The following is a 19,220-nucleotide window of genomic DNA, read 5'->3' on the forward strand; positions in this document are numbered from 1 at the left end:
CTCACTGTCCAGCTGCACCCGGTGCAGACCGCACCCCCCTCGTGATGCCACTGACTGCAGCAGCCGTGAGCTTACTTAATGCATGCAATTGAGGCACCGACTATGCACCTTCATTTTAAAGTATTATAATGATTCTCCAGATACAATCCCTGAAATGAGGTGTGAAAAAAACAAAAGTTCTAAAGGAAGTGTTTATGAAAACCATGTGAACAAAATAAAATTCCCCTTGGAGCTGCTCATATCAGAGGGCAGATGCTGCATTCCATTGCCATTACTTCTGAAAAAAAAAGCAAAAAAAAAAACTAACCATTCACAATTTTTCCAGGGTGCAAACACCATCCACAGCCATAATAACCATTGAACTGTGTCATATGCTGCATGGCCGCATGTGCAAGTGCATCAGCACAGCAGCTGAAGCAGTACACCTGCAATATAATCAAGCACGACATTTACTGTCTTACTAAAAATTACAGCATGAGCAAAGGACAAACCAAAACATTTTGACTACTATAAGAACACAAGGTGGTGTAAACCTAAACAATTGTAATTTTATTGCTAGCCTTGCCGTGTACCTCTGGCAACAGTACTCAGGTTCCTTTCAACACAGTACCTCTTGACACCATGCATATCGGCTGGAGAAAAACCAAGTGCCATGTAAAGGGCACTATGAGTAGTAATGAACTGCACCCTAAATAAAAGTCTAATGAGTGATGATGGTGGCATTGCACAAAATGGTAGAAGTAAGCGGTCCTTCTCATTACTATCAGAATAGTACCCATCTTGCCTCAGACTTCAGGGGAGAAGTGTACTAAATCAAGCGTGTTAAAAGGAGAAGAAAGTACAAAACCAGTGGCAGTGTTTCACATTAAGGGTCTCTGTCAGGGCCCCAATGCCCTAATTAAGTCACCTTAGTTTTAACACCTGACACTCCTTTATTTAAGCCGTGCGCATCAGCAGGGTTTAAAAGAGCCACAATTGTAGACTAATAGCTCTACAATGCAAGACATTCATTGACAGTTAAGCTCTGCAAAATTCTGCCGAAATTTTTATAAAATGAATTTCTCATAAAAGATTTTCTTAAACGGATACAATGTTTCCTCAATGTGGCTTAATATAGCCTTTCTCTCCCTTTAAAACCTTTTCATCACAAAAAAAAAGGGATTTACCTTGGACTGTATGGTTTCATTTTTCACTGTCCACGTGATGCCATTAGTGGACAAATCATTCATTTGTTCAACAAATGTCTTCAGCAGAAGTGTCATGTCTGGGTGTTTTTGTCCATACCAAAGTGCAGACACAAGCACATTTTTTTGCCTGATGTGTGCTGGCAGCTCATTCACAGTCATCTGGATTGGCCACAGAGAAAATTTTTAAGATTTGAAAACCGGACTTCCATCTGTATTTATATTAAGGGTGATGTCATTTCTGGAAGACAATTCCTTCCTGAGATCTCTGTATAGGGAGCCATCTGTGATGTCTGACATCTTATCCTTTTCAACCAAGAGGCTATTGTGAATAGAACCAAGTCTTCCGTAGAGTGCGTCGGCAGTATCACTTTCCGAAAGTAAAGAAGAAAGTAGGTGTGCAGTAGCCAGCGTCAAGAAGTGTCCATCCTGTAGCATCTTCTGACCGTTGTACTAATGCCCACACACAGAGCACACTCCTCGTACCGCATTTCGTCCAGCAAGATCTCCAGTCGTCTCCGCGAGATGCTTCATGCAGTGTCCACAATAGAAATGAAAACGGGCGCTCTAAGTTCAGCCCCAACACTCTTTTTGAAATGGTATTTAGTTGCTGGAATATCATGCCGGGCGAGCACATACATTATTAACCTTTGCAGAGCTTCCACTCCCTTCCACGGAAGATCGAACTCCAAGACAAAGTTTACTGTGAGTGCAAGGAAATCTTCAGCAGAGAAGTTACTGTCTTCCTGCGGCTCGTCAGCTGGCGTTGATGTTGAAGCCGTTGCATCTGTCGATTCGGTACACAAATGGCCTTCTTGAGAAGTCTCAACATCCTCCTGAACAAGCTGCACCTGTGCCGGCACCAGCACGTCACTACTTGACGCCGATCCCGAAGCGGCCGCATCCGCAAGCCCAGTGTAAACATCGGTCGGCTCCGTGGTCGGTCGAGGTGGCCTGTTGTGTCGGCGATGCCTGCGTCCGCCAGGTTGAACGATGAAGATATTTTCTGGTTGAATCAGGGACGGAAGAGGTGCTTCCTGGGTTCAGGTATTTCTTTCTAGGGCCCATAGTCTCTTCAGTAAATTTGCATGTGAATCGCGATGTTGCGCGTCGAAAAGGTCGTGCATACAGACAACTCTCCGAGCATGGAAGGCTCCGATAGCTCCGAGATAGAAAAAACAAAAACAAAATGGCCGCCACCCTGCTTTTTGGTCTTGGATCAGTATCTTGGATTAGGTTGGATGGATGTAATAATGGAAAGAAGTGTAACGGGCACGGCTTATTCAAGGAAAAAAGCATCAGGGGAGAAGCCCAAGCCCCCATTGACACCAGAGAAACTTCAGGTTGTGTCAGGTAAAGCTGGCAGATTGGATAATCATATATTAGTGGAGCAGACCTATGCTAGCTTATTAGCAAAGGCATGTCTAGTTCTTCCCTATACCACTGCGTCAGCTAACATTTAAATGTGGTGCATTTCAAGATATATTTTTGCTCTACTAGATGCATGGGCATTGTCAAGGGGGTGCAGGAGCACTTGCCCCCCCACCACAAAGCCACACCAGCCCTTGCCCTCACTCTCATCGCAAGCCACCTTCACTTGTGCTTCCTCATTTTTCCACTGAAATCAGTAACAAACTTTCTGGAATGTTTGTTTCGACCCCAGTGAAAAAAAAAACATGAAGGGGGATTGTTTCTTGAACCCCCTCCCCTCCCAACATAATCCTGCCGAGGCCCATGGGCGCATGTGACGCTTGACTGCAGAAAATGGCATGCATGACCGCTGGATTTGGGGACCTCTTTTGTAAATTTGGCCAGCTGCAGACATGTGTTCAGTAGTACAGGTTTTCTATTGTTGAACAACACAACAGTGCTAGTTCAACTGATATGGCATCTGTGTTTTGTAATACTAAAAATTGAATTCTCTTCTTGTAGCAACACTCAAGCACTGGGGTGCCCTGAGGGCAGTGGATGTTGCCAGCACCGAGAACGGGTTGACCCGCATTCTTTCCGAAAAGATTCAGGACATCCTGAAAGCCAAGCTACGCAAGCCTGCAAATACGTGTGTAGTACAGTCGGCCAACTGACCCAACCTACAACAGCTAGCTGGTCACTGATTAAGGGGTAGTCAGCCTGGACCTGGCTCCTAGAGTAGGAAAATAAACCATGTAATTTATTTCACCTGTTTTCTAGCTTTTTGTGTGACTATTTGCCGGAACCATCAGCAACTGGTTCCAGTAGCCAATGGTTCCAGTGGGCACTGGGAATCCGGCAATACACCACTAGCACTGGAACCATTAGAATACCAGTAGAAAATTTTCACCTAAATTTTCTTAATATCTGTCATTCAAAGTAAGCAGCCCATAGACACTACATTCCTTACACTACATTCAAAAGCATTTTTAAACGTCGGAAGGGAACGGTCTTTTGTAGCAGACAGCGGCGCAGCCAGCACTCTATTCGATCGCAGACGACGCCGGCGACCGCGAACGACATTCCTGTGCGCAGACGGACTGTTGGTCGTCTGCTGCTGCGCACATTCGTTTTCGTGCCGAGTGATGACTACCTTCAGCTTAAAAAGCTTGTATCATTTCAGTGGCTGCATTTAAGAGGAAACGTTGAAGCTTTGGAAGAGCGGACAGCTAGATTTCAGGCAAATGTTGGTCTTTACAACGCAGATTCATCGAGGTGCATTAAATATTGTTTGGCTCCAAAAAGCCATGGCATATTTTGTCATACTTTTTCTTCAAAACTTTCGCTAACTTTTAACCATTTACCGTGTTCATTGGTGCTGGCCTAAACCGGAAAATTATTTTGGTAAGTTTTCTTTGCATATGTTTCCACGAGCCATGCTCACGACGTTTACGCCATACGTTTCGTGGAATTTTAAACATACTCCGCCTCTCTAATGAGACCGTTAGTTTCGCAGTGTGTTCTCCGAGGTTCATAGTTACTTTACACGGAGTGATGACATCGTTTCTCTCGGAAAAACGGTTTGATTCTTCGGATTTAAATTTTGCACGGGGTTGTACTGTTAATTTTTGCTTTCTACTACGTTTGCAAAGGTAGTGTCCCGGTTTAGTAAAAGTTATTCCTTATATCCTCATCCTCTGCAACAACGACGAACCAAAGCAGCACCTTTGCATCATGGGTTCCACCTCTCGCATGTCGGAAAAACAAAAGCAGGAGTTCCTGCATAAGAACGGCTGATTGGGCGAGTTGGTGAACCATGACGGACAGTAATATAAGTGCGCAACAAAGACGTGACAGAGGAGAAGTGGACAGCGCAGTTCCTGCGCTGGAAAATTCGGCTTTTGGATGGCTCCGAGAGGGCACTACACAGGCCACTGTGCTTGCCGCGTTAGCTTTCGGACCCCTGCGAACGTATGCGCTTCCGCCCTACTAAAAGTCTTTCTGTGGCATGTACGAGACCATGCTGTAGCATTCCGCAAAGTATGTGGGCTGTGTGTACGTAGCACTCACTACTCTACTAAAACTCTACTGTTCCAAACGTTTCGAGCAAAAGCTCCGAAAAGGCTCAAGCAGACCGCCGGCCTGTAGGCCCTCATGTTTCGCAACAGCAGCGCCATATATTAGTTGAATTTATGGAGTAACATCCATGCCTTGTGAAAGGTTCGTCGGCGCTGACACCAGACATTACCAAGGCAACAAACACGCAGTTGTGGCGCGAGCTTGCCGCTGCTCTGAACGCCGAAGGGCCTGCAATAAAGACCGTCGAGCAGTGGCACAATTATTGGAAGAAAGAGGTCTATGATTCTCGCCATGATGCAGCCGTTGTGTCAGCTGAACACAGGTAAGCTCTTGATCGGGTATGTACTTCTGCTGTTGTGCAACAATTCAGCGCTTGTTGATTTCTAGGGGTACCGGCAGCAGCCATTTGTCGGGTCTTCGGGGCCGCATCCTCTCTCTTGTCGGTCGATCAAGCGCGTTGGGTGTGTGCGACGACATTTATGACGAGGTATGTTTGAGTTTGAACGAAAAAAAAACAAACCCAAAAGTGTACAATTTGCCCAATCCTCATTGTCCCCAACAGAATGAACAGCTGGCATTTCCGTGATTTGCATTGAGCGATATCATGAGAGAATACTTAATAAATTATCTTCTCCGAACGGTCACAGCGATATAAGCCCTCAGTGCTTCAAAATATGTTATATACCTTGGACATCTTGGACATTCTCAAGTTCTTTTGGGTCTATCCTGTGTGTGCTCCTTTTATTTTTGCCTAATTTCAGCACATATGTTACTGTTTGAGATCATTCACGTTGAGAGAAATGATTCATGAATCGCATTCCCAGTATTCGCTGTGATATTTTTGTGCATTCAGCTTCACAGTCCCTTGCGGGTGACACCTGAAGTCCCCAGCTGCAGCTTCGTGCTTCTTGTGTCCTCGGCACCATTCACAGTTCACAGCCTGCAGCGGAAGGTACGCCATGCCAGCGACAGCATCGGCCCCAGCGTACTTCGGTTGGGGATGAGCCAGGGGCGCGTGGCTTGTCACGTAAGTTCAACCTTGTGCATGACTGGTTAATGGTATCAAGGTTCTCTGCTGCGTGTCACTGTGTATACACTGCCAAGTGATGAGATCCGCACAGCAGCGATTAAGTACTGCAAGAATGTCTTTTCCGTGTATATTTTTAGGGACAGGCCAGCGGGAGAGGCGTACCCTTTTCCGCAGGCTAGGTGCTGAGGACTACCTACCAGGCATTGCGGCTGGCTATGAGAAGTCCTTGGAGCTGGGGGCTGCGATCAAGAGTGTATGTGCATGTTTTGCTGCTTCTTACATTGTCGTTACAAAAAAAAAATACTGGGAAAGAGCCTACACTGCAAGAGGCAACATCTACTGCGGAATGTACAAAAAACAATGAGGAACTAACAGGAGCACTGGCCTGACTGCACCCTGGCACCCACAGTGGCTCATGAGTCATGACAGGCACCAACATTAATAGAACATTGACTAGAAATGCAGCAATGTGCTGTGCTGACACCTGCACATCAAAGAAACTCGGGTAGATAAAATTGATTCATAGCTGCATGCTACTGTGCCCCTAGCTCAAGTGTTGCCATTGTGATTTAAACTCCACAAATGAAATAAAGATCAAGACAGTAAAAGTAAACGTCACCAATTCTTGCTGATGACACCTAACTCAGCAAAAAAAAAAAAAACACTATTCATTGCTATATTTCCCCTTTAGCTAACTCTTCCATTCTTGAAGTTATGTTCTTCAGTAAAACAGGGAGATATTTCCTGGCAATGTGAAAAAGATTACTAATAAGCACTTCATCCCTTATGTTAGGTTGTGCAAGGTGTTTGTTATACCTTCGCCTTTTTCCTGTGTGTGCAGATTAATACTGTCGTGAAGGGCCTGACACGCACCTTAGCATTTCTTCTCTCTACTTTCCTAAAATGACCTAAGGGGGGGGGAGTAATTCTGACATCAACATGACGCATGAACAATGCACTATCCACTTGTCAAGGAATTGTCTGGCATTGAACTTATCTGCTGTAGGTATAAAAGAATCCAGAAAAAGCAGGGGATCAGTATGTTCACGTAGGAAAATGCTTGCTGTATGTTTTACTGCTGCCACTTTATTCAAGTTGCAGTGTTTATTTCAGATGACCTTGGGGCTAGGACATATTGAGGCTTCACTTGAATAGGTATGCACATGATATATTTTTCTTGCATAGAATGATGCATTTCAATTTCAATAGGCCACCTTAGCAAAATCTCGAGAGTAACATGCAGTGCCCAAGCATTGGAAAACGTTTTCACTGCTTGTGGTTGTGGGCTAGTATATTGGTGACATGATATCGGCTTCCTTTCGTTAACAGGAACTGCAGCAACTTAAGGATGCAATGGCATCAGTTGCTGCAAGCACCTCGCAATTGGCAGAGACAGCTCCACTTCAGTCTGCTGCCCTACATTGCTTGGCTGCTGCAGCAGAGGTGCAAGTCGACTGCCATGCACGTCAGGCCACTTCTCTAGAAATGAAGGTGGCCATTGCAGATGAGCAGCTGAATACTGAGACTGCATCTCAAGCACGCCTTGTTGCTGCAGCTGAGCGGCAAGTTTTAGTAGGGCATCTAATACTACAGCTCTTACAGAGGCTTGCTCCAGCTTCCAATGGTGTAGCTGCGCCTCCAGGAGGGCAGATTCAGTAGTAGCCTTGCTAAAGTGTTTTCATTATATAATTTTGTTCCACTATGTTATTTAAAAGAGTATAATTATTTTTTAGATCTGGTAGCCAAGAGACCACTTTTTCTTAATTTTACCTTACTGGCCTCGTTTCACTTTACTATGTCACTCCAGTCAACTGTGATAATTTCGGGGGTTTGTTTTGTAAAGATTATTTGTATTCCATACAGTTCTATGTTTTTACTTTGCAATGGTAACCGAGCTGAAACACTGACAGTTTAGTCTTGGTGTGTACTTAGGATGACTTTTTTGGTTTACACTGCTTTTATATGTACTCGAGAAGTTGTCACAGTGCTTACTGGATTATTTTTTAGTGATGTGTCATTAATATTGATTGCATTTCATTAATTTTACTGTAGTATTTACTCATACTTCATTGTTGCTCAAGTCAAAACACTGATAACTTTGTGATGATGTATTTGTGTAGTGGGGGATAATTACTCGTTGGAATCCAATGAAGTGGAGCCAAGCAGCTTTCACAGAAACTCCATTGAAATATTTGCCTTGGTGCAGCCCGTGTTCATGCTCAAGACCATTGCCTGCCTAGGGCAGTTCTCTCTAGTGAGGATGCGAAAACGTCAACACTGATCATCTTTATTTATTTTTATGTACAATAGTGCAATACACGGGCTTGCCTGGCAATGCCAGACAGGGGCATGGGAGGCAATGAATGCCGACTGTGAGCAGCTAAATCCAGTGTGTATTTAAAATGTAGGTTTTTTTACAAAAGGGAAAGCTTGCCTGTGCATATTTTCTTCTCGAGGCAGTGCTTTGGTAGAACACATTAGACATGCAGTTGTATCCAGTTCAGCAAACTAAGCCAAGTACCGTGTTTCAAAGCACATCAGAATCAGTGTGTATTTAAATACTTGACACATGGAATATACTACATCTTGTTACCCATGTTCGCTATTTCAATGCATTTACTTGCATTTTTCTACGTCTCATAGACACCTTGTTTGCACTGCTCCATCATTTGTATGACTGTTTACGTTACTGTTAAATGTCATTCACAGTCTGGTTTTAATGGGCTGCAAGCAGACTTAATCAGAGTTAACAGTGATATATTCCAACTGCTCATGGATAGGCGTCCTATGTATAGCTCGCTGCCTCTTTTACAAGGCAGCCATGTCCCGCAGTGTCTTTTTTGTTACGACATTACAAGCTCTGTTGAGATTTTTCTGCGCAAAGTTCAGCTCAAAACTGATTTTTACACAGTTGAGCTGTTCTTTGGACGCATTTATGAATTGAAAAGTTCAGAACGAGAAAATAATTTTGGTTGGAAACATTTTCCACTGGATGGTGTCAAAGAAGCCCGTATTGGCAATGAAGCTTTATGAATACCAACAGCCACAAGGTTTGAGGCAGAAGCAGTGTGTTCTATTTTCAGTAACCTTTATTTATGCCAATATAGATGGAGCACGGCAGGAGGTAAAGCTCAGCCGAGCTTGAGAAGCTTCTGGGCCCGTTTGAGGCTATAACAGTGGCATGAATAACACAGCTATGTGTATATGTATGCAAGTATAAAAGAATATGTCCACTCGTAATCATACCATAAAATAGTCATGATAAAGCAAATAAGGGCTAAAGACTAGGTGACAAAAATACCAATGGATGACTTGTGTATTGACCAAGGTGATGCATACACGCTAATAAATTACTAGTATGTTAAATGCCTTTATTCTAAGTTTCAAATATACAGTTTGTGTATGTATAGGTCCATTTTTGTATTAACAGTTTCAGATCCACAGAATAAAAGTTTAGACTCTGAGAGGCCTTTGAAAGCATTTTTATTACATGAAATATTGAAATGATTGAACTGTAACACACTAAAATGCAGCTGCTTGGACAGCCTTTCAAATGCATGCAAAAGGTTTGGTTCAGCTTTATACATCACATGAAATAGGTCTCACTCTGCTAACTTGCTGAAAAAACACACAATAAAGAACATGTACATCATGATAATACACTGGAATAAACATAGTCGTGCCTACTGTAATGCCCACCAGGGCAATTGTAGGTACTTGAATAAATAAATAAATAAATAAATTAACCTGACACATTATGATCCCAGTAGTTGATAAACCTGCATTGTTAGGAAAGTCTTTACTGTTTGCACGAACTGCTTGCAAACGAAATCTCCAATAATGGGCCTATTTCAGCAGGGGATGCAATTACCAGCAGATTATAAAACTCTTTTAACAATTATAACGTGATAACTCATTTTGAGTAAGAAATTTTAAAAAGCAGGTCCGCTGAGCAAGCGACGTATACCTTATACTTTACCTTATACCGTATACTTTTGCTGCTGTTATCCTCGTTTTACTCTGTTTTGCTACTCCTAATGTCTTCCTATGCTGTTAGTGTTGTTACTGGGGTTCTGTTCACTTTTTAGGATTTTTTTCTTGGCGCAGCTTTGATTTTATATGACTGCTGGTACTGCTGTTTCCATCATTCCTCCTTTTTTTTTCAGTAGCAGCACATGCCTTCCTGTGATTTTTGGGATGTATGCTTGTGTATGCCTTCTGTGATAAATGTTTGGGTGGGTTAAACATTCTTGTGCCGATGCATTATTTACTTGCTTATGTGATTCCCTGTCTGTATTTAAAGCTCTGCCGTTTTCAGTAAAATTTCAGTCGTTAGTGGCAATCCTGTTGTTTGTGTGTTCCTCTTCTGTCCGTGCTTTTTGCACTGCTTCTACTTTACTTACAATAAAGTGCGATTTATTTACCGATTTATTCATTCAGTCATTTTGTAGGGACAACACGAAGTGCGGGTAATTTTCGGGTGTCGAAACACTCTCTGTCTAGACAACAAACAGGAAGGAAGTGCACGGAGCCCATTACTGCTCATGATTTTTCTCTGAATAATATGGATAGAAACGAGAAAAACAAATCTCAGCTACCCCCAAATGAAATGGTTTTTCTGCATTTTCAGTGCATCCAACTAGAACACAATTAGAAACTGCAAATGACTAAGAGATAGCCCTTTTCTTCTGTGGCTTTACAGTGCGAAGTTGCCTAGGCAAAACGCTGTATTGCTGTATATATTGCATGACTGGCTGTGAAGAAAATGTTCTCTGCAGCTTGTGCAAACTAGAAAGCCAATTCAGCAGCTTTCAGGCAATTCAGTGGTGACGTCATATCGCAGCAGTCTATGGGCTGTGTTAAGAGTTGTAGAACAAGTTGCGTCAGTCATCTATGAGACACCAACACGGCACCTTGATATCTCTAGTGGCACCTTGATGCCACTAGAGATATCAAGTTGCACCAAATTATACTTCCCAGATTTATGAATAATTTCAGCTTCACTGGCCCTTACTAAGCACAAAAGCAAACCTTAATCAGGTTGTGTTTTAAAAATATTTTTCGTTCTTGCTACATTAATTCTCATGCACAACTTGCATTAAGGACAGTTTTAATTGGGAGCCAAGCTGTTGGGCTTATTCACAGGGGTGCCAGCGGAAACACAGATACGTTTTTATTTTTAAGAATTTGGCATGGCCTGTCTGCAGATATTCTTTAGTGCCGCTCGAAAGCAACAGTCACCATACAGTTCCTGGGGCAATTGTTGCAAGTCTGATGAAACCAATTCTCCTAGCTGCACAAACAAAATACAGTGAAACGAAATTATATGCTAAAGTCCGTTTCAAAGGCACTCTGTAATCAACAAAATTGCAGTCGGCAGCATGTCCTAAAACATTGTTTACAGAGCAGTCTCGAATGGGTTAGACTGTAGATGTGGACTGGATCACAACCACGATGGCCGTGCTTAGATGGAGGCAAACGTGCTTGTGCACTGGACTATGTCAGTGCTTGTAAAAGGACCTCAGGTGGTCAAAATTAAATGTGCCCGCCACTATGGTTTTATAATAGCCTGTATATTGTGCATAGCCCATACACAACACATATTTTCGCAAGGGTTCATTTTTTATTCTACACCAACTACACTAGTGTAGCAAGAGACTGTTGGAAGTACTAGAGTTTTGCTAGTGTGGGTTTTGCGCTGTTTTACCTTGTGACTGGTGTAAGCCACATGGTAAAACTGCAAAACCCACACACAGGATGCACAAAGGTGAGACGAACACAGGCGCTGACTGAAAACTAACCATCCTGTGTGTGATTAGTTATCAGTAAGCGCCTGTGTTCGTCTCACTTTTCTGCGTCCTGTGTGTGGTTTTTGCGCTGTTTTAACTTGTGATGATCAACCAAATAGCCCGCAATGTGTTATTCAAGTACACTGGTGTAGGTAAAAAAGAATGGCCCTGCTCCATGTGCAATCAAGCATCACTGCGAGGACTGACGTCGCTGCCTGGCCAAGCAGGCGCATCAGCCGATGATGCACTCGTCTGAGGTGTACAGTGTGTTGCAACTTTGTCAAGGAAAAGAGGCGCACAATGCGAGACCGCACCTCCTTCTCTTTTGCCAGGGTTGAGCAGGCAGAACTTGTCGCCTGTGCACCTTGAATGACAGCGTCGTCATCATGGTCATTACATGGGTTGCCGCTGCTGTCACCATCACCGTCGTCGTCATCGCAGTCCTTGTCGCTACTCCGTGAGCTGATAATGACCCCCTCTTCGAGGCACAAGTTATGGAGCGCTGCGCATGCTGCTGTTATGATAGCCGCATGCTTGGGGCTGTAGTTCAGAGTTCGGTACTGCTGCAGGCACCGAAATATGCTCTTCAGCACACCAATGCAGCGCTCCACAACCGTCCTCATCGAGGAATGGGCATGGTTGTACCGGCCTTCCGCTGTCTGCAGACTAGCATGGCCAGCTACCGGTGTCATTAGCCAGGGCTCAAGAGGGTAGCCACTGTCCCCTGCACACACAAAACAGAGAATATGAGCACAATATATGTGCTTCCTTGCATTGCGCCAAAAACACCCACCAAGCAAAAACTGCCCAGCACTATGCAGCCCCTGCTCGGAGATCCGACGCCGTAGAGCCGAATGTCTCCAGCCGAAGGAGTCATATGACTCGACCCTGGCCTCCGTGGATCAATTGCTAAAATTCTGGAGTTGGCATCAGAGACCTGCAAAATAATAAAAAGATACTATAAAAAGCAACGCATCAGGAGATAACTACTGGTTGAGAAAAAGTGACTCGCACAAAAGCAGTGCACTTCCAGGATCACTCTGTGAAGCAAACCTAATTAGCCCTTTCTTCAAGGCTCGTCTCCATACTGGAAAGATGTGATCATTCTATTAAAAGCAAATTATAAATGTGCTAAACAATGACACAGATTGCCATCACTATTTTAAGCTTCTAAGCTGCAAATATAACCATGCTCTCATAAAGAAAATAAAGCATGCCAACATCATAGGCGAGTGTCTGCTACCGTTCTCTCCGCTACATAGGTTCATAATTACGTGCGCCTCTCGGTCCGCCGATGGCAATCAGCGTCCCGTCTACGCAGCCGACAGCACCAGGAATACCGCAGTGCTTCCAAAAGGCGGCCACTGCATGCTCCCTCTTCGCTGGTGTCGTAACGAACTACACCCAGCCTTTGTGTTTGCCGACGCGGGTGATTGCCGCGGCCACTGCGACAATGCTACGGCTGACTGAGGAGTGCGGGAGCCGAATAGTGACCTCGCTGCCGACAGAAGTCTGAAAACTTCCTGTGGTAAAAAAAACGAAGCACGCAGAGCACTTCCGCTCTGTCGTCAGCCCGGTCGACCCCTTCGTCCCAATCTCTCCTTCGAGGTCAACACACAGCCTCCGCACAAGTGATTTTGACAGCCAGAAATGTCGACGGAAATCTTCCTCCGGCATGTCGAAGGTCTCATCCCTGTCTTCATGCCGTCCGCGTCGACTGCGGTAGTAAAGAGCCGCGAAAAGAAGCGGGGGCATGGGTGCCGCCATGTTTGTTTACAAGCGCGTGCCCAGGTTCCCGCGAAGCGGACCTACTTGCTCCGGTTCCTGCCTCGGCCGGCAAAACGGTTCCTTTAGGAGCGGTGTTTCCGCTCTGTGACGTAGGCGAAAAACGCGGAGCCGCCTCCGGAAGTTTTGGGGGGTCACGCCGGACGTGACGCAGCAAACATTTGATTGATTTCATAGGAAGGGAAAGGCGCGGTAACTGTCTCTTGTTTTCTGTGTACACCTCAACCGCACCTTAAGGGAAGGGAGGAAGGTGGGAGTGAAATGGCGAAAGAGAGAAAGAGGAGGCGTAGTGGAGGGCTGCAGAGTAATTTCGACCACCTGGGGATCTTTAACGTGCGCTGACATCGCACAGCACACGGACGCCTCTTCGTTTCACCTCCATCGAAACGCAGCCGCCGAGGTCGGGTTCGAACCCGGGTACTCCGGCACAGTAGTCTGGCGTCTTACCACTGCACCACCCCGGCGGGGAAGAAACCAATTAGGAGCGACAAAAGGAACCAGTTCCCGCTGGATTCGGCCCCAGACGAGCCGCTGAAACTCCGGAAGAGCGGGAGACTCGCCTTGCTAACCAGTGACAGAGGGAGGCAGAACTTCGCGAGAAAGGAAGAAAGGAAGAGTGGAATGAAAGGCTCCGGAAGAAACGAGCGACGGAGGCCCCTGAGGAAAGAGAGGAGCGCATAGCGAAACAGCGACGGCGAGTCTTACAAGCGGCTGTTAGCCGTGTGTGCCACCAGGTTAAGCAGCCAGCAGAGTGACACCGACGACGCTTTTCGCTTTTGATATCCAGGCTTTACCAAGCTAAGCCACCACCAATTTTTTCATCTTGCTGTAGTAGCCTCAACGAATTCTTTAGTGCCAATTATTATTGTTTACAGTCTCAGAAGAACAAAGCGCTTTATTGTGAAGCGTTTCGAAATGGTGGCAGTATTCACCGGGAGAAGAAATTCTTCCAAACAAGCCTGTCAGTGTTGCTCAAGAAAGCAAGCGCGTGTGTACATAGCATGACTGCAGCACTGTTAACAACGAATTTTATATGTGCATGCTTTTTGTATGCATTGAACCTTTGCCTTAGACATTTTGTGGTTGTCCATGTAGTTATCCTTGCCTTTTCATATATCGCAAAATTCCCACCTGCATGCACAGCGATCATAGTGTGAGAAACTTGGCCACATGTGAAAGGTCAGTTCAGTCGTGTCCGACTCTTCGTGACCCTATGGATCATGTCACGCCACACTTTCCGGTCTCTCACTATCTTCCCAACATCACATAACTTCATCTGTAGCGCCTCGAGGATGCCATCTAACCATCGCGTTCGCTGCCTACCCCTTCTCCGGCGACCCTCAACCTTTCCCAACATCAAATCCTTCTCCAGCGACTCCTCTCTTCTCATCAGATGACCAAAGTAGCTGAGCTTTAACTTTAGAATTTGACCCTCCAATGAGCAGTCAGGGTTTATGGTCGACAATATTGACTGATTTGATCTTCTGGCAGTCCAAGGAACTCTCAAGAGTCTTCGCCAGCACCACAATTCAAACGCGTCAATTCTTCGGCGGTCAGCCTTTTTCACACTCCAACTCTAGCATCCATACATCACAGCTGGAAAGACCATAGCACGAGTTATACGGATCTTGGTTGGCAGACTAATGTCTCTGCTCTTTACTAGGCGGTCAAGGCTAACCATTGCTCTCTTTCCCAGAAGCAGGCGTCTCCTAATTTCATGGCTGCAGTCACCTTCCGAGGTAATCTTGGAGCCCAAGAAGAGAAAATCTGTCATAGCTTCCACTTCTTGTCCATTGATGCTCCAGGACTTGACAGGGCAAGACGCCATGATCTTTGTCTTTTTAATGTTCAGTTTAAGCCCAAACTTCTCACTCTCTTCTTGTACGCTCATCAGAAGTCTTGAGTTCCACTTCACTTTCTGCCATTAAAGTGGTATCATCCGCATATCTAAGGTTGTCGATACGTTTTCCAGCAATGTTCCCTCCAGCTGAAGACTCGTCCAGACCGGCCTTCCTCATGATGCACTCTGAATATAGGTTAAATAGGCAGGGCGACAGTATGCAGCCTTGCCTCACTCCTTTCTCAATCGGAAACCAATCAGTAAGACCATGCCCAGTTCTGACTGTGGCCTCTTGTCCTTCATACAGGTTCCTGCAGAGACAGATGAGGTGAATTGAAACTCCCATCTCTTCGAAAGCTTGCCACAATTTGCTGTGATCTATGCAGTCAAACGCTTTCGCATAATCAATAAAGCAGAAGTAGATGGGTTTCTGGAACTCTCTTGCTTTTTCCATGATCCAGCGAAGGTTGGCAATGTGGTCTCTAGTTCCTCTGCCCTTGCGAAACCCAGCTTGCACGTCCGGAAGCTCCCGATCCACATACTGCTGCAGCCTTCCTTGGAGGGTTTTCAACATCACCTTGCTAGCATGCAAAATAAGCGCGATCGTGAGGTAGTTGGAACAATCTTTGGCACTGCCTTTCTTTGGAATGGGGATGTGAACTGACCTCCTCCAATCATGTGGCCACTGCAGGGTTGTCCAAATCTTCTGACATAATGTATGCAGAATATTAACAGCGTCATGGTTGAGGTTTTGAAGCAACTCAGCTGGAATGCCATCAATTCCGCTAGCTTTGTTCTTAGCAAGGCTGGCTAAGGCCCATTCAACCTCACCTTTCAAGATGCCCAGCTCGAGATCAGTAATCACAACCGTCTTATGTTGGGTTTGCACATTCGGGTCCTTCTTGTACAGTTCTGTGTATTCCTGCACCTCTTCTTTATCTGTGAGGCTTCAGCGAGGTCCTTGCCTCGTTTCTCCTTTATCACGCCCAGCTTAGCACAGAAGCTTCCTTTGATATCTTTGATTGTCTTATACAGAGCTCTTGTGTTCCTTAATTGGCTGTTGTCCTCAACTGCTTGGCACTGTATGTTCAGGAAGGCATTCTTATCTATCTTTGCTATTTTCTGAAAATCTGCATTGAGAACCTTGCATCTTTCTCTTTCCCCCATAACTTTTGCCATCCTCCTTTCCTCAGCTATTTGCAAAGCCTCTTCAGATAACCAGTTTGCTTTCTTGCATTTCTTTTGCTTTGGAACTACCTTAGTAGCAACCTCGTGTATTATATCATGAACATCAGTCCACATCTCTTCAGGCTCTCTGTCTTCTAGATCTAATTCTTGGAATCGATTCCTCACTTCCACAGCATATTCTAATGGAATTTGATCCAGATCATACCTGAAAGGCCTTCTAGTTTTCTGCGTTTTCCTCAATCGAAGCTTAATTTTGGCAACAAGAAGCTGATGATCGGTGCCACAATCGGCCCCAGGCCTTGTGTTTACTGCTTGGATAGCGCTTCTCCATCTCTGCCGGTAAAGAATATAGTCGATCTGACTCCTGTACAGACCGTCCGGTGAAGTCCATGTGTACAGGCGCCTCTTGTGCTGTTGAAAATGAGTATTCGCTATGGTCAGGTTGTTTTCTTGACAAAACTCTACTAGCCTCTGCCCAGCTTCATTTGGCTCGCCAAGACCGAACTTGCCTATAATTCCGGATATTTCTTCACTCCCGACCTTAGCATTCCAGTCTCCTATGAGAAAAACGACGTCTGATGATGGGGTGCGGTCTAAAAGGCATTGTAGGTCCGCATAAAATCTCTCAATGTCAGCTTCTTCAGCAGTAGTGGTCGGTGCATAGACTTGGATAACTGTTATGTTGAAAGGGTGACCTTGGATCTGAAGTGAAATCATTCGGTCGTTTTTGGGGCTGTACCCTAGCACTGCTTTGCCCATTCTTCTGTTTACTATGAGTGCGACCCCATTCCTTCTCTTGGATTCGTGCCCACAATAAAACACATAATGGTCGCCGGAGTTAAATTCTCCCATTCCAGTCCACTTGAGCTCGCTGATACCCAAGATATCAATGTTAAATCTGTCCATTTCTCGCTTGACGACAGCCAGTTTACCTTGCGTCATAGATCTTACATTCCATGTTGCGATTCGATATATCTCCTTGCAACATCGGACTTTCCGGTTGCTTCCCGACACATCCACAACTGAGCGTCCTTTTGGCTTTAGCCCAGCCGCTTCATTCGTCCTGGAGCTACTAGGAATCGCCTATTGTTCATCCCCAGTAACATGTGGGACGCCTTCCATCCTGGGGCGCTCATCTTTCGGTGCCATATCTTTAATGGTATTGTGACTGGCCATAGGGTTTTCTTGGCAGGAAATACTCGAGTGGGTTGCCATTACCTTCTCCAGTGAATCACATTTTGTCAGAACTCTCTGCCGGGACCTGTCTATCTTGGGTGGCCCTACACAGCAGAGCTCACGACTTCATCGATTTCGCAATGTAGCATTTTGCACAGACTATCTACGGTACCTGATAGAAACACTGGGCTCCTTTGCTTAAAAGGGCCTTCCCTGGACAGTGGCCCTTTAAGTGCCGATGTGACCATTCTGAACGTGGTGGTTATTGGAACATTGAAGCAAGCCCCCACATGGTAAGATGTTCCACATCCGAGCCGGAATAGAAAGATCAGGAGGTGCACCTCTCGGTTCCATCAGTGGGTCCACGCAGGCTGGTCAGCCCGCAACCAATCCATTAGTTCCCTGAAGGACTCCCTTGTAATTCTGAAGTGATGTTTAAAGTCCAGGGCCTCGTGCCGGTGTCCTAGGAGTATTGAGTTCTGTGTGAGGCAGCAGTAGGGACCTCCAACCTGTCAATTAAAAAGAGCTGTCACAATGCTGAAACACAGAGACAATTGTTACACATAACAAAGAAGAGGTGCACGGTTTTATCTTTTATAACTGAGTGAGGTATGTTGTACCTGTTTATTTAATCGAGTGCAACAGTACGACCTTTAAATTTCGAGCCTTTTCTTTGAAACACTATGCGTTCTTCATTTCACCCTTCCCCTGCATTAATAAGAGTTGCAGGCGGGATAAATGGCGCAAACCTCGATATCAACGCGAACGTTTTTAGAAACTAACACCAGTAAAAAAAAAATGTCCTTCCGCCTTTTTATAGCTGTTTGTAAAGGTATGTGCCAACGAGCCCATATTTGGACTGTTCGACTAGCGACGCCTACGGAGACAAAAAAAATTGTTGGGAGTCGCGGTGCCCTGTAATCGCTGGACATTAATATCTCTCCAATTTCTTCCAAGCTGAAACCCAAATTCCGCTTTTTTCCAGCAGTATTCCACCTGAATTTCCGCGCTGCTGCAGGGGTAGTTAACTGGACCACAGCAAAGTGCGTGCATCGCAGCCGACGAATATAGCCATCCTCGTAACATAGGAAATGAAATACCATTCGCTTGTTCCGGGATAGCACCATCTGGACCAGCCTGATGACCATGATAAATTTGAAGGTCTCGCCTTCAAAAAATGGGTCCGCGCAAGCCATGGTCTCGCCCAACAAGTGGCAACTCAAGTCTCTTGATGATGATGATAAAAACATTGACATTGGCTTAGATTAAGGGAAGGCTGGTCGGGTCCCTAGTCCGGGACACCGTTGGTAAAAGCCGCTGCCCGTGCTCTTTCGACGAGGGCTCGTTGTTCCTCGAGGTCCGAGCTAGACGGCGTCGCCTCACAGCCTTCCCACGCTGGCTGATTTATTATGTCAATACTGGTATTTTGTTGACAAGCCCATACCGTATGGTATGTTTGCCTTCTGGCCACAGAATTATCACTGCGCCGAAAAGGTTTCGGGCTCAATGGCGTGAAGTGCTGCTGGATTATTAAACGACATAGTTGGTAATCTTCGAAGGTGACACTCTTCTGATTTACTAAGACCTTAGCGGGCTTCGGGAATGTCTGCCTTTGAAGACACAAATGCTGTAATATCTCTGAATATGTTGTTAATGGAGAGCGGGAGCCTGAATCAGCAAGGCAGGACGTAGAATGATTCCGGTGTAGAAAAGCTCGGGCCGAAGCGTGTGCGAGCTCG

The 19,220-nt window shown here is 45.3% G+C and overlaps 2 pseudogenes; both read right to left on the minus strand.

The window, feature by feature from the left end:
* LOC146209354 (uncharacterized) overlaps positions 1 to 19,220 on the minus strand; it is an 82,421-nt pseudogene that overhangs the window by 51,137 nt on the left and 12,064 nt on the right.
* LOC146209359 (uncharacterized) lies at positions 1,131 to 14,427 on the minus strand (annotated as a pseudogene).

Source organism: Amblyomma maculatum, chromosome 1 (genome assembly GCF_055883805.1).
Source record: "Amblyomma maculatum isolate TAMU_Amacu chromosome 1, ASM5588380v1, whole genome shotgun sequence".
Classification (NCBI taxonomy): domain Eukaryota; kingdom Metazoa; phylum Arthropoda; class Arachnida; order Ixodida; family Ixodidae; genus Amblyomma; species Amblyomma maculatum.